The 10,469-nt window shown below is 40.0% G+C and overlaps 1 protein-coding gene and 1 long non-coding RNA gene across 5 annotated transcripts in view; one reads left to right on the forward strand and one right to left on the reverse strand.

Moving 5' to 3' along the window:
• LOC133152842 (C-myc promoter-binding protein-like) overlaps positions 1 to 7,611 on the reverse strand; it is a 39,057-nt gene extending 31,446 nt beyond the window's left edge. For all 4 annotated transcript variants that reach the window (XM_061276758.1, XM_061276757.1, XM_061276756.1 and 1 more), the window contains exon 1: positions 7,363 to 7,611. The gene's annotated coding sequence lies outside the window, so the exon portion shown is untranslated. The remainder of the gene's footprint in view (positions 1 to 7,362) is intronic.
• Positions 985 to 8,743, forward strand: LOC133152875 (uncharacterized). The gene is made up of 2 exons (XR_009714198.1): positions 985 to 1,307; positions 8,351 to 8,743. It is a non-coding gene; the product is annotated as an uncharacterized LOC133152875 (long non-coding RNA).
• Positions 8,744 to 10,469: the final 1,726 nt, after the last annotated feature.

A 10,469-nucleotide genomic window follows, 5' to 3' on the forward strand; every position in this document is an offset into this window, starting at 1 on the left:
TTTATTACTGCACCACATTCCAAATTATTCGGCAAATGATGTATTCCTCTGATTTTTATTAATAGTCTCTGCAAATGACACTCTGATTGATTGAAATGATTTTCAAGTTGCCAAGTGAATCAACAACTACATTTGAAGTGCAACTTTCTAACTTTTGAATTTATTCTTTCTTTTTTGGGAGGTTAATCCCTTGGATCTAAAGCAAGATATTAAACAATAAAAATATGACAAATTCTCAGGTTAGCTTTGCGCAAACTAGCAAATAGGGATCTTGGAGATGCAAGTACATTATTTTAATCTTAAATTTGCCTTGCAGTATTACCACATTGTTGTTGTTTTTTGGTTGTTTTTTTAAATATGTTTAGAATACTGACACACAACACGTATAATTTAGGCAGGCGGCCATCGGCATAGATTGTTCTACCTTTCTTTGCCAGAAATCCTTTGTGTTAATAAGCAGCCCGCAAACGTTTTACGTAGCATAGTCTGTACTTAGTAGTGCCTTTCGTGTTGCTTCACTTAGTTTCAGGTCCATCATTATGTTTCGTTGTTCAGGAATCTGCTCTTCTGTTGTACCTCTAAACAGGGAAGCTAAAAAAAAATATTGGTGGCATCCAAACAGAATGATGCTAACTGCTCTGAAATTGTATGCAAGTTCCTGTGGTGGAAAGTTTTTTTGGGGATATCTGTTTCCCACAGCCAAAGGCCCACTGATGAACGCTATAATTGCCGAAACCTCACATTGTTCTTATGGTCGTTATGTGGTGGGCTGGATTCATGCAGAATAACGATGATTCTTGGTCGGACCAAAAAAAAAAGTGCATCCACCATTGAGGGGTAAAGACATTACGTCAAAACCTAAGTCAAAAAGTCACACTTGAATAAGATACAAATAAACCATATGCTAGTTTGGTTCTTGACTGGTTTTCTATTTAGTTTTTACATTGTTTAATTTTGGTTTAATTCTTGCATAAGTTAATTGAAGATGTGATGGTTGTGTGTGCAAAAACATTAATTATGCACATGTTGAAACGTTAATAACCTTAATTTAATTCATTTCCATTTCATCTGTCCTCATAGATTAGTTATATGACCTAATGTCATTAAGTTTCAGAATCCTAAAGCCAGCCCTTCTGGTCTAACTAAAAGCAGATGTTGGGTTAACTTGTGTTTATGTTCTTGAGCACATTCCTTTTTACCTCCTCCATGTGTCTGCCCTGCTGTGGCTGTACCTCGGCTCAGTGTCTACACAGCTGGAGCCCAGAGCAGTGACTTGGCTGTTAGAACCTCAACAGAGATCCATTTCGGTGAGTTTTCACCAGCCCTGCTGCTTTTAAGTCAAGACAGCCACGCTATCACATTGTCTCGGACAAACCTCTTGTGGATGAGTGCTTGGGGTTTGGACATCTCAGTGAGCTCGTTTGAACTCTGCAGTGATATTAAGTCAGCAAGTTCAGGCCGGTCAGCTTTGCACCCAGGCTCTCACTCAGCTGAGTCTCAGGTTTCTTGACCTCTGGTGTTTTCACATTAGAGACTTGAGTTTTCGCTCATTTCTACACATCTTAAGTATTGTTTGACTTGGCAAAGCTCATAGTGTCATTTAAATACAGAATTAAAGGCAATTTTTTACCTAATATAAAAATAAATTCTAAATACGACAGCAACTCGCATTCATTCTTTCTCTAGCGCTCCAGCGCTGGTGCAAATATTTCGCTTATACACCGGTGTCAGAAATACAGGCCAGAGGTCAGATCCAGCATGCCACTCATTGTGGCATATCACATTTTCTGCTTTGAAATTCATTTTCTTGCGTATTTGGAGTCTCCAGGGGCGTAAAAAAGTGTAATCTATCCCTCCAGGTGCTGCAGAGATACTTTAGTGATATTTTTGTGGGGCTACTTTTTACTCTATTCATTTTTCTCAGTTTTTTATAACGTATTTTTATCTATTAAATCACATAAGTTGGGGCAGGACAAACTAAACAAGATAATGGGTGTTGCAAAACGTTTGCACAAATCCGCCATCTTTATTACCGTCTTTTTCCATGTATAATGCGCAAAATTTAACTAATTTATTGCCCTAAAATCTGGGGTGCGCATTATACATGGGTACAATTTTATTCTTTTTTTTTTTTGAAAATCTCCCTCGAAATAAAACTTGAAATCACCTTTCTTTTTGTTTGTTGTCAATCGCGCATCGCATTCAGCCATCCTGCCCAACACACTTAGTAAAATTCATAATTGACGACACATCGTTTGATGCGATGGTGCAATCCGTGATGGTGTGTTATTGTCAAATATTGTTTGTTTTTTAATCTCCATCGCAAACCGGATATCATACGGAGGCCGCCATTACAGATGCACAGAACGGATGCGCAAGACACGTCAGCTATATACTAAAGAGCGAGAGTTCAGTTCTAAACCTAAATGCGTATTACAGGTAATATTTTATTTCACAACCCTTTGCCTTGTTCCTTTCTTCTCTGCTGTTCACTTCAAACACGCTCCATACGAACACAATGCTCTCGTATCAGACGCTTGCTCGATCACCTGCCCGTTTGCTGTCACAATGTACCCTACACAAATCCGAAACATTTCTTCGCTATCGAGTTTGCTAGCGCATGCGCAGTGATACTGACCGGCAGAATAACATCCGGTTGTTCCCAAAGATGATATTTTTTCTGAAATAATTTTACGTTTACGGACTTAAGTAGGAGTCAAAATTTGGGTGCGTATTATACATGGGTACAGGCTTTTTTCCAGCATCGACATGCCATTTTTAGGGTGCGTATTATACATGGGGGCGTATTATACATGGAAAATTACGGTACTCGGAAAGACCTTTGTAGTCCAAACAACTCAAGGATGGCGAAATAGAAAGATCAAAATGTTCCGTTGTTGGATGCATCAACAGCAAATAAGTTTTTCATTGTCCGAACAAAATATTCTGTTTATAACTATGTTGTGTTGTGTACCAAAAGACCAAGCTGAGGCTTTCTTTCAGGTCAATCAGTGTTTCCCCCTGTGCTTTGTAACAATGATTGCCAACCAGTGTGATGTGGCTCTTAAGTGCACCATGAATAAAAATGATTCAACGTCAATGATTTGGGCAAAAATCTACTTTCTATTTTGATTATTATTGTTGTTCTTAATTGATCTGTGCCGACCACATATAATAACAGGTAGAACAATCAATGTTCTTCCATTAGATGACAGAAAGTACATAGAGGGTACGGCAAAATGATCTGACACATTTGTAGGTTTAATAAAATGCAAATAAATTAAAGAAAGAAAACATTTTGAATTTTTTTTTTCGAAAGGTACATATAATGCCATTTTGTTTTGTTTCATTTTGTTTCATTTCATTTCCATGTCACTTTTACGTGACATATCACGGAAAAATGGTAAAAAAAAAGTATATATATACTATATATCCAACACTTTTTTCCCAAAGTATGCGTAGCACTGGAGAAGATGATGAACCCGTTGTTCACACTCTGCGGTACTTTGATGAGGCAGAGCCAGTGCGAGTTACCACAGGTCTTAGCACGTCCTCTGAGTAGCCTTCTGTGAGTCGTCACGGTAAACCTGTGCAAGCGTGCGGATTCATAGGGGGGGAATGATTTTTGAAACTCGTTTAAACGGTTCAGTTCGACTGTACACCCATAAAAAATGCTTTTAACCCAATCTGGGTTACAAATTGGGTCAATTTGACCCAACTTCCTGGGTTGTTTTGCACATAAACCATTTTTTGCAGGTCAAATTGAGTTATTATTTTTTTTGCAAAACAACCAGAGGTAAATCATGTGATATTATAATGTTATGATGGTATAATGTTGCAGCTTTGGTCTGCATTGTATTTTTAGCTGATTCAGACGCATGGTGAGCATGATCGTCATTCTTCCACCCGTCATGTGGCACTTGCGCAGGGAGGTGTTGCCTTTAATTTGCATTTATGACACGGCAGTATTTCAGCAGAGAATTTAGCATGTTCATGATCTTATGCTTACACTTTCAATCCACAGACATAGTTGTAATTCTGTGATTTTTTTTACTAAATACTAACAGAAACAACTGAAAATAACAATCCAACATATTGCATGGGGAGCCTGGTTTGCACGATTCACATCACAGCGAGTCCACCCATTATTGATGACTTAACTTGTGATGGTTGAAGAAGAATAAATTCTGAAAATCATTTTGTCTGTCAATTTATAGAAAAATGAATCCAAACTAACCAGGTGAAGCTTTATCATGCAACAAAACAATCAGGGGGATAAAGTGTCCAGTCTTAGACTAGCCGGCTCTTAACACAATACAGCCTGCGGTTCACATCCGGAAGAGGAGACTGAAAGGAGAGACCCCCAGAAGTGGGTGGGAGACCACAATCACAATTCAAACCATTATTCATTGATTTATCGTCTATTATAAATTGAATTAACTTTACTATTACTACTATACAATGTGAATTGTAAATTCCAGGTGTCTTTAAAAGGAGACCTAAAATATTTTGGAGGTAGGGTTCTGCCTCACAACTGAGATTTACTAACACAACATACAATCAGCCAGGTAGACTGTTTCAGATAACAAGGCTCCATAGTTGGTTTGGATGCAGAATGTACAATAGAGATTAGCGCAGATTAGCAATTGCACGACATGCCACCAGTCAGATAATTGGATTGTAGAACCCAAACGAGATTGGCCTGAAACCAAAGGAACAACTGGTGGAATTTTTAATGCAGAGTATTATCTTTTTGTATGGTAGGGAAAGCTGTTCTTTGTACCAAAATGAGGAAAAAGAGGCCTTTGAGATGTGGAGTTGCAGCAGAATGCTGCAGGTCAAGGAAGGACAAGATGACAAATGCTTAACAGGCTTTTTGGAACAAAAGGAAGACATTTGAGGTGTATTCAGACTTGACTGGTCCACATTAATTGAACCAGGGTTCGATTGTAACGCTGGTCCGGACCTTTTGTGCATGTGTGAATACACCCAAACAAATCGTGGTGCGGATTAAAGCAACGGACCGAGCCCCACTTTTTCAAGTGGTCTCGGTTTGCTTTCAAACAACTCTGGTGCGCTTCGCTTCAGGTGTGAATACAAATACCGTAGATCTGAACCAACAGCACAAATATGCAGAGCAGGAACGCAGCACATAGGACTCGCATGTTTTTCTCCATTTCCTGGTCTGCTTTGTGTGCCGCCCTGGTCATTGCTGTCCAATGGGAGCAAAGATCGCCACAAGAGTGGATGTGTATTCTTCACTTGCAAAATGTACAGTCTGAATAGGAACCGCACTTAACGAAAAAAATTAAGTCCGGTTTTGGTCCGGACCAAACAAGCGAACTGAAGGACTTTTCTGGTCTGAATACACCCTTAGTATTTTGTAAATTAAGTATTGGAACATCAAATTTATTTACTTTTGTCATATACTGATGGCATTTGGCTGTGAAAACAAAGAACGAATAAAACCCACAAATTAAATGTTTGTTAAGACGTTTGCAAAATGGTTACAAACTGTTTTTCTTGACACCAAGACATTTTCAACATTAGCCCGAATGAAAACCCAACATTTGAACAGTAAAAAAGGAAAGACTTTCAAGAGGTACTTGTTTAATTTTTACACCAAAAACTTCTACTCAGCTCTACCACACTTTGATTGACAGCACAGCAGCCTAAGTACACCTAATTGAGCTCTGTGGCCAATACTGATCCCGGTGGTCCATCAATAGTCGGTCTCATTTTATCAGTCCATAAAATCTTTGAAAAGTCTGTCTTCTGATATTTCCTGGGCCAGTCTTGGCGTTTCAACATGTATGTTTTGTTCAGTAGTGGTCAGCTGTCAGCCTTCCATCCCTTGGCCATGTCTCTGAGCACTAAAAACCGAGTACTTTGGTAGATTGAAGTTCCAGAATATGGTAGCACTGAAGGCTAATGGGTTCCTAGTAGCTTCATGTTTGAGTCTTCTCAAATCTTTAGCAGTTCATTTGCGTCTTTTTTTCCTGAGCACGTTTCTTGCAACATTGTTGACAATTTACAACAGGGGTGTCAAACTTATTTTTGGCGCGGGCCGCATCATTGTCATGGTTTCCTTCGAAAGGCCATTGAACTTGCCAACCCAAATAAATGTCTGAATGTCTCAAATTATATATAGTGTAAAAAACTCAACAAACTAGTGAGTGACTCGATGAATAACTAGTTTTCAAAACAGAGACTAAGAAAAACTGTTAACATATTTTAAAAATATGAATGGTAATAAAAATTGCTAGCAATAGATCCATTTTTTAAAAGTGAAAACAATTAGTAATTTTAATATTGACATGAATTTGATGCACAATTTGTCTTCGCGGGCCACATAAAATGATGTGGCGGGCCGTATCTGGCCCCTGGGCCTTGAGTTTGACACCTGTGATTTACAGTGAAACATTTGATGGTTCTGTGGTCATGCCCTAATTATCTTAGCAAGAGTGCTGCATCCCTCTGAAAGACTTTTTTACTACAATTTTTGTTTTTTCAGAGTCACTTACCGTATTTTCTGGACTATAAGGCGCACCGGACTATAAGGCGCACCTTCAATGAATGAACAAATAGTTTTACAATATCATAACAATCATGAAAAATCCATAGATGGGCCGCACCAGACTATAAGTCGCAGGGTTCAAAACCTGTGCAAGTAGTCGGACTTATAGTCTGGAAATTACGGTAGTATTTATATATACAAGACCTAAGGTAATATCAAAGCCAAGTTCCAAAACAACTACAGTACTCAACAACAAGGCTCCTTTATTACTGCATTATCAAGGGACGCTGTCTAAGACAAGTTTATGTCTATGAAGAATGAAAGTTTTTTAGCCCCACAGGCAGCCTTTACACTAAATGACGACACAGGACTCCTTGCTCACTGATTCTTCTAACAGAACAAGAGATGGGTTTCTAACACCGTCACCCCAAAATAACCTGAAGCTAAGGGGGTTTACACAGTGTTTTGATGTATTTATAGCAAAATACCACAACGTACTCGGGGGGTTAAATAACACATCGGCGATGGAGCCATATGGGTTGACGGCAATGTTACTTAAATTCACCGCTAGCAGCTCAGGTGATCTCAGCAATCGACAACTGGCGTGGGTTGCAACAACCTGTGGCGCACATTGTAGGAAGGTAGCGTGGAAGGAGAACACGACACGCGTAACATCCTCCGCGAGAATGACAAAATTCAGTCTCGAGCCGTGACAGACAAATGGGAGAAGGCAACGATGGTGACAGTGTGAGCGACAGCTCGGTCCTACGCTTTAAAGCAATTCTGTTAAAGAAAACGGGCAGCAGCTGCACTTCGACTAACTACGTTCATCATTCCCTACTTACCCCAGTTGGAAACGTTATTTTTAGTCTTCCGGGCGCAGCTTCGTCGGTTGTCATCTACCGGTGCTACTGCATTCATGTGGTAGCCATCGTTCCGTGCGTTTATCCAGTCGCCTCACAACGTGACTGTTTTGAGTCTGGTCGAGTGAAACGTATTGCCTCCCCTGTCAGTCACCGCGCCGAGCCGGGTCGGCTGTCCGCTCAGTCGCCATTTTGCTTGTGATGGGGAAGATCCGCTACCCGGCGCGTGCGCGCGCACGTACACAGCCGCGGCACATATGCGCACGCAGACACACCTGCGATGGCCTAATTCCGTCAGCATTGAATTTGGAAATTCATCTCTAATTCCAGCACAAATTGTTTCATTTATATGCAAGTGAAGAACAAACAACAACCCACTGTTGACAATGTATTTCACAGAACAACAACAACAAAAAACGCAAATAGAGATGAAGTTTAAAGCTCTTGATTGGTTGAGAGCTTCAACCTGGTGAATTATCAGGTGGGGGGAAAAATTGGGACATAGCGTTAGAAGTGAGATATTCCCATGGTCGAATTTGACAGAATTGTTTGATGATGTTGGTTGCAAAAATAAGCGTGGTGAATGAGTGTTGGATTTTGTGCCAGTCTAACAACTAGCAACTAACAACTTCTTTGAATTACTTCAGATAGTGATTAACATTTGTAGTTGAAAATACTAAGTGTTGTCAAGTTAAGTTTGTGTACATGAGCAAAATGAAATAAAACTATAAAGTACATGACTGTTAGGTAGTTTATTTCGTCACTAGGGGTGTTGAGTTGACATATAGTGTTCCCACACAGTCCACTCTAAGTCCATATCACTGTGTGAGAACACTATCCGCTACAATAGTAGTTGTCGTCTTCATTCGACAAAAATCTTTCTGAAACTCATTCAAATGTTGTCTGTTTCAAAGTGTACACAAATTATGCAGTATGACAAATAAAACATTTTTGTTTGTTTTTCCGTCAGCTAGTCCCCACGGGGGTCACGGACGTGCTGGAGCCTATCCCAGCAGTCATCGGGCAGTAGACGGGGGACACCCTGAACTGGTTCCCAGCCAATCGCAGGGCACACCGAGACAAACAACCATCCGCACTCGCACTTAGGGGCAATTGTACAATTTAGAGTGCTCAGTCAATATACCATGCTTGTTTTTTAGGATGTGAGAGGAAACCGGAGTGCCCGGAGAAAACCCACGCAGGCACGGGTAGAACATGCAAACTCCGCACAGGAAGGTCCGGAGGTGGAATCGAATCTGCACCCTCCTAACTGTGAGGCAGACGTTCTAACCAGTGTTCCTCCATGTTACCTTATATATATGTAGGCATTTTCATAAAATAAATGACTATCTAAACATTTGAAGTCAGTAATAATTAGTCTCCTAGATAAAACGGAATATATGATCATGTACGGTTCTTTGGTGCTATCTGGTGGTGGGCAAACGCAAATGCTCTCAAATGGAAGGTAAAATGATTACTGGAAAAGTGTACTGTAGCACATAGCGAAGGATTCAGTTATTGTTGATTATGGCGGCGCCTAGCAGCAGCTGATAGAAATTCTCACCAACAGAGTAGAAGATATCGACCAACAATATGAAATTAATTACAACAAAAAAGATATTGCTGGACAAGGCAAATGTGGATTTCTACTGACTCCTGCCCAAAAGGGGGGCAACTGGAGGTAGGGTGGGGGGCAACTGGAGGTAGGGTGAGTGAAAACCGTGTGGTAGGTACTACTGAGATTTATAAGCATTAAGCACAAAGTTGCTCGACTGAAACAGGATCAAATGTTGGCATTAACGAAAATCTCAACAAGCAAATTGCAACCATTGCACGGAGAGCTTGCCAACTGAAAAGGAAGGGAAAATACAAAGCACTTGGACGACAAATTGTAAAATGTTCGGAAAGCCGGAAGAATCATCCCCAGAAAACACCAAACCAATACCGATCAAAACGATGGATGAACTGGAGAAATACGCAAACTGAGACAAATGTGGGTACTACTTGGAATATCAATTTAATAACTTCACAATAAGGAAAGAAAACTGTCCATAATCCACTTCGAAAGCAGGAATTAAATGCCAACTTTGAAAAATACAGGACCATGTTAACACATTAGACAAACTTCTCAACGTCACTGCAATATCGAAAACGTGGATCAAATGTGGCTTAAAAAAAGATGCAGAAGCAATAAAATAGGTGGCGGAGTTGAAATCTATATTGAAAACAATATTGTTTTTGAAACACTACTATGTAAATGATGATTGAGACTATTTGTGAATATGTCAAATCAGTCTTTCTTTCTATCTGTAACTATGAAAACAAATGGCACATGCACCCACAGAACACAGAAGTTCTGTATTGAAGAAGAGAAATGAAAAACCAAAGTGGGGATATACTTGACATGCACCTAACATACAAAATCTATTCAAACTGAGACAAAATAACCTTGGGCTCAGAAAACTGTTGATAATTGAAGACCTGCAAATTAGCAGAAGTCATACGCGGTATACCAGTGGCTGGGGTCAAATACTGGAACAGAAATCTTTTGGATTGTGTCTACAATACAGGCGGGTGCCTGTGATGCTGATATGAGCAAATGTTGTTACAAAAACTCTTCAACACTGTTGTCACACGCTGATACCAAAATACATAAACAATATTGTGGCTCAAATATACAACAGCGTTTTTCTTGGTGGCCAGGGCAGGCGGAGAGCAGAGCGTGGTCAATGACGGGCGGATGAACCTGTGAATCTAGAAAGTAGTAAACATTGAAAGAGCCACGTGCAATTGAATGTGAAAAGTAGGATGTCGTCGTGATGTTGACAAGATCAATGATGACGATTCCTTTTATATGTTGAGTTGGCAGTCATGGAATGTTCTCATAGCACATCAGAGCAAACCCACAATCATGTACTTCAATGATTTTATCCATTGCTAGTCTCCAACATCAGTACAAAGTCACCGGAAGTACGATTGGGCTCTCCATATCCGACATCAAAGTGAAGAAAATCCTCAACCGTGCCATCAGTCCAAACGTAGTCATCATCCTGGAAGGCAAAGTGACATTTCAATGAGTTAAACACGAC

The sequence above is a fragment of the Syngnathus typhle genome, linkage group LG4 (genome assembly GCF_033458585.1).
Source record: "Syngnathus typhle isolate RoL2023-S1 ecotype Sweden linkage group LG4, RoL_Styp_1.0, whole genome shotgun sequence".
Classification (NCBI taxonomy): Eukaryota; Metazoa; Chordata; class Actinopteri; order Syngnathiformes; family Syngnathidae; genus Syngnathus; species Syngnathus typhle.